At 56.3% G+C, this 5,557-nt stretch overlaps 1 pseudogene across 1 annotated transcript; it reads left to right on the forward strand.

Moving 5' to 3' along the window:
- The first annotated feature begins 922 nt into the window (after positions 1–922).
- Positions 923–2,578, forward strand: LOC311613041 (small ribosomal subunit protein eS10-like; annotated as a pseudogene). The gene is made up of 2 exons: positions 923–1,068; positions 2,048–2,578. The product of its transcript is annotated as a small ribosomal subunit protein eS10-like (transcript).
- The last annotated feature ends 2,979 nt before the right edge of the window (positions 2,579–5,557 follow it).

Below are 5,557 nucleotides of genomic sequence, written 5' to 3' on the forward strand. Positions count from 1 at the left end.
CCCCACCAGCTCCCTCCAGCTCCTCCAAGCACCGTGACCTCCCCGCTCAGGGGCCTCCCAGGTGGTAGCCCTCTGCCCGGACTGCCACCAGCACCCCCTCTCCCCATCTTCTCCATCCGACCTCCAGCTCTTCCTCTTCCCTACCGTTCCCAGGAGCATCCCACACTTCCTCAGGAAAGCCACCCCTCACTCAGACTAAGTCAGGCCCTCGGTTACTCCACTCGTGCCCCCCCCCCCCCCCCCGGCACCCGGGCCTCTCTCCCCTGGCACCGTCTCAGGGGCAGCCAATCCCTGAGGAGCTGGGACGGCATCAAGCCCGGAAAGCAGGTGGGATGGGGAGGTTTCCCAGGGGCTGAGCCGTGAAAGATGATTTGTGAGCAAACAGGGGGCAGCGATGAGAAGATCTGCACTCGAGGGGGAGAGAGAACGCTCTGGAGAGCTGCTTTGAAGAAACTGTAAATTATCCGGCCGGCTTGAGTTCCCGTGAGAGCACTTTAAGAGAGGAGGCAGGAGAAGTAAGTAGGAGACGGGCGTGAAAGGTAAAGGAATGCAGCGCCTTAAAGGCTTTCAGCCGGAGGGTGACCTTATACAGGATTTAAGTTCGAGAGTGACCTTAAAAAGCACCCTCTGGCTACAGAGCGAGAATGGATGGCTGCAGTCTACAGGTTGGAGATAAGGAAATCCATTAGGAGGCTAACTGGAGTCCAGGGAGCTAAGGAGAGCCTGAACTAAGGCCATAAGGAGAGGGAGGAGGGAGAGACCGAGATCAGAGAGGCAGTTGAAGGTAGGACGACAGGGCGGGGTGACAAGCTACAGCTGGGGTTAAGGGAAAGGGCCATCCCCACAGGCCTGTCTTGAGCAGCTCAATAAAGGAACCTTTGCGGGGACGAGGAATGCAGAAGGAAGCCGAGATCAGGGCACGATGGTGATGCACCACTTACTGGACAGGCTGAGATTCCAGGGCCCGTGGGGCGAGGCCAGCGCACGTGCTCAGCGGGCCTGGAGCTCGGGAGAGAAGCCGGAAGGGGCTGCAGTTCGGTTCCAAGAAGGATCCGCCGCGCGCTGGACGTGAGAGGTCGGTGCTCAGGAGTGTCCACATGCCACGTGGACCAGAGAGGCTCTTGGACCATCTGCACGAGCCCGGAGCCTCCTGGGGCAGCGCGGCCCGGCCTGCGCTCTGGGGGCAATGGCGGGCTTTGGGAGGAAGGTGGAAGGGGGTGGGGGGTGGGGGGGATAGGCCTGGCTGCAGCGGGAGGTAATGATCAGGTTGTGGAAGCCTAGAACGCCATGCCAGGAACTCGGAATTCAGTCAGACGTTGCTGCGTAGCTATTGAAAGGTTTAATCAAAGTACTAACATGGTCAGGTGTGCAGCTACTGGAATCCCCTTGGCCCGTGGTCTGCAAACTGCGGCTCGCGAGCCACATGCGGCTCTTTGGCCCCCTGAGTGTGGCTCTTCCACAAAATACCACGGCCTGGGCAAGTCTATGTTGAAGAGGTGGCGTTAGAAGAAGTTTAAGTGTAAAACATGTGGCTCTCCAAAGAAATGTCAATCGTCGTCCTGTTGATATTTGGCTCCGTTGACTAATGAGTTTGCCAACCACTGCCCTTGACCAAAGACGGGTCCTTCCTAGATCAGTGGAACAGAATGGAGACTCTAGAAATAGGCCCTTACACATGCAGACTGCTGATTTTCTTTCTTTCTTTCTTTTTGTTAATATATTTTATTGATTTTTCACAGAGAGGAAGAGAGGGGGATAGAGAGTTAGAAACATTGATGAGAGAGAGACATCGATCAGCTTCCTCTTGCACATCCCCCCACTGGGGATGTGCCCGCAACCAAGGTACATGCCCTTGACCGGAATTGAACCTTCAGTCCTCAGACCGACGCTCTACCACTGAGCCAAACCGGTATTGGCCAGACTGCTGATTTTCCACACCTGTGCAAAGGCGTTTAGTAGAGAAAGGGTGGCCTTTTCAACAAACAATTCTAGGACGACTGGATATATATATACCGTATCTGCATAAAATATTAAATCTGATCCACAGGGGACGCAGCAGCTGTCGCGATGCTGATGCCCAAGAAGAGCTCCTCTTTCAGGAGGCGGTGATGGTGGCCAAGAAGGATGTGCCCGTGCCGAAGCACCCCGAGCTGGGGGACCAGAGCGTGCCCAGTCTCCACGTCATGAAGGCCATGCGGTCTCTCGAGTCCCGGGGAGGAGCAGTTTGCCTGGAGACGCTTCTACTGGTACCTGACCATCAAGGGCATCCATACCTCCGTGATTACCTGATCGTGCCCGCCACACTGCACCGCAGCTGGCCTGAGGCTGGCCGCCCGAGGCCCAAAGGTCTGGAGGACGAGCGACCTGCGAGACTCCCACACGAGGGGAAGCCGACAGAGACGCCTACAGGCGGAGGGCTGGGCCCCCTGGTGCTGGCAAGAAGGCGGAGGCCGGGGCTGGGCCAGCAACCGAATTCCAGTTTAGAGGCGGATTTGGTCGTGGACGTGGTCGGCCAGCTCAGTGAAGTTGGGCGGGTTATTTTGTGTTGAATAAACTTGTGGTCAGAAAAATAAATAAATTTGATCCATATACAAAAATTGACTTAAAATAGATCACACACTTCAATGTAAAACGTAAATCTATAGAACTTCTGGAAGAGAACATAGGAGAAGACATTCGTGACCATGGGTTAGACTGGGGGGTTTTGTTGGGGTTGCATTGGATCTATGCTGAAGACGCAATCCATAAGAAAGATTTAAAAAAATGATAAGTCGGACTTCATCAAAATTAACAGGAATTGGCCCGGCCGGCATGGCTCAGTGGTTGAGCATCGACCTAGGAACCAGGAGATCACAGTTCGATTCCCAGTCAGGGCACATGCCTGGGTTGTGGGCTGGATCCCCAGTAGGGGGCGTGCAGGAGGCAGCCAATCAATGATTCTCTCTCATCCTTGATGTTTCTATCTCTCTCTCCCTCTCCCTCCCTCTCTGAAATCAATAAAAAAATATTTTAAAAAAAATAAATAAATAAGAGGAGCTGAAACCGGCTTGGCTCAGTGGATAGAGTGTCGGCCTGCGGTCCGAAAGGTCCTGGCTTCGATTCCGAGCAAGAGCATGTAACTTGGTTTCGGGCACATCCCCAGTAGGGGGTGTGCAGGAGGCAGCTGGTGGATGTTTCTCATCGATATTCCTGACTCTCTGCCCCTCTTTCTTCCTCTCTGTAAAAAAAAAAAAAATCAATAAAATATATTTTTAAAAAAACCTTTTTTAAAAAATAAATAAGAGGGCCGGGACCAGTTTAGCTCAATGGATAGAGCGTCGGCTTGGGGACTGAAGGGACCCGGGTTCGATTCTGGTCAAGGGCATGTACCTTGGTTGCGGGCATATCCCCAGTAGGGGGTGTGCAAGAGGCAACTGATCGATGACTCTCTCTCATCAATGTTTCTAACTCTCTATCTCTCTCCCTTCCTCTCTGTACAAAATCAATAAAATATATTTTAAAAAATAAAATAAAATAAAATAAAAAATAAATAAGAGGAATCGGAGAACCTAACGTAAGTGCACGTGATGATCGGACGGCATAAAGTACCACGGAGTAGAGTGGCTGTGTGCTGGTTGCATATCCAGGCTCTTTCCTAAAAGCGTTCCCTTTGGGGACCACCCCCCTCGGACCTTGTGGCAGACACACCTTTGGGTGGGACTGACCCCACCCCTGTTCCACGGTGGCCCCTGCCTGGCACAGTCACCTCTGGCCCCACACAGTGACTTTCAGGAAGAGAAAAGGTCACGCCAGCCTAAGCCAATCCATGCCTGAGGCTCCTTGTCCGGCTCAGGTTAGTCCGCCCACGGGGAGGCTGTGGGCTTTTGCTCCGTGGCTGGGGCAGAAGACATTCTCTCTTCCTGCCGAAGATGGTGGGAGCCGGCTCGCCTCCGTGGGAGAAGTCGATCTGAGAACAAAGCCAACAAACGGAGGAGCCGGAGCCTGGAGGACTCAGGGCACACAGCGCCAGAGTCCGGCCACACCGCACCTGGAGCGAGGGTGCTCCCGAAGCTCAGTCAGCCAGGATAACAGGTTCTCTCTCTCACTCCAGTCCGTTTGAACCGATTTTCCTGTGTCACCTGCAACCGAGAGCACGCTTACTGATGCAGGTGCGTGGAGGAGGGCCATGCAGTGTGTCCGGCTGCAGTGAGGGAAGCCTTCCCAGAGGGGAGGTCACCTGAGCTTTGCTTTCCAGGATGAGTGTAGGAGCTGACCAGGAGGCAAAAGAGGTAAGAAAACGGAGGTCACATCTGTCAGGCGGCTGGGTCAGTGCCTACGTGACCCTCAGGCGACCTTGCGGGCCACCTGGCTTCCCTCTAGCCCTGCGGCCGGCATCCGGCTGCTCGGTTCCCCCTCCCCACGCATCCTACACCCTCATCTCCGCTCACCAGGCGGCAGCTCACCGCCAGCGAGAGGAGATATCAGAGCGACTCCTCCCGCCCGGGGAATGGAAAGAACCCAGAAGGACTCGCTGGAGAAAACCTATTAAGCAACAAAGAACGTACCCAGCTGTCGAGGCGTCTTAAGAATTTTAAATCACGCAGCCTGCCTTCCGAGCGGCTCTCCCTGCCTTCCGAGCGGCCCTCCCTGCCTTCCGAGCGGCCCTCCCTGCCTTCCGAGCGGCCCTCCCTGCCTTCCCAGCGGCCCTCCCTGCCTTCCCAGCGGCCCTCCCTGCCTTCCCAGCGGCCCTCCCTGCCTTCCCAGCGGCCCTCCCTGCCTGCAGGGGCTCTCCGTGTCTGGGGGGCCTCTGAGACCGGCGGGTCGGACACGCTCTCAGCCTGAGCACACCTGGTCCGTCTCCCCTGCGTGCCTCTCCCTCGCCAGCCACAGGACATGGACAGCAAAACCCATATAGTCATACCCCGCTCCCTACTCCACACCCCCGCAATGAGCACAATGAATCTCCTTTCCTCTCGAACAGCAATCCTTTCCCTCTTGGGCCGAGATTAAAACCCCGCCTGAGAGGGGCCTGTGAGCTTTGCATAGATAAGTGTTTGCTGTGCCGGGCCGTCTGGCACATTCTCTCCTGGGAGCGCCATGGCCACCGGAGACCCAGCAGCAGAGGGGGACCCGGAGGCTCCAAGAGACGAGATGTCCTGTTCAAGGTCACGAGGCTTACCCTCGGGACCCCTGTGCTGCCTCTCGTCTGGCCTGAGGATTCTCAGAACATCCCCTTCCCGGCGCCTCCTGGCCTGCCCGGCAGACCGCAGCCCGCCTCACAAAGCAACAAAGCGTGCTGTCCCCCCAGCTCCCGGGAATCCCTGCCGGGCCAGGCAGGGCTCAGGTGCAATCATTCGCGTGTCTGAGCCTCCAGGCCCTCCGTGTGCCTGCAGATCAGCCGCCTCCGGGCAGCAGGGGAATCAGCCGGGGTCACCGTGTTCCTCTGACAGGCTGGCGTTCACCGCGGGCCAGCCGGCAAGGAGAGCCCCCGGCACACACACACACACCACACACACACACACACACCACACACACACACACTCACACTCACATGCACACACACGCACACTCACACACA

The sequence above is a fragment of the Pipistrellus hanaki genome, assembly GCF_964339955.1.
Source record: "Pipistrellus hanaki genome assembly, chromosome: 18".
NCBI classification, from domain to species: domain Eukaryota; kingdom Metazoa; phylum Chordata; class Mammalia; order Chiroptera; family Vespertilionidae; genus Pipistrellus; species Pipistrellus hanaki.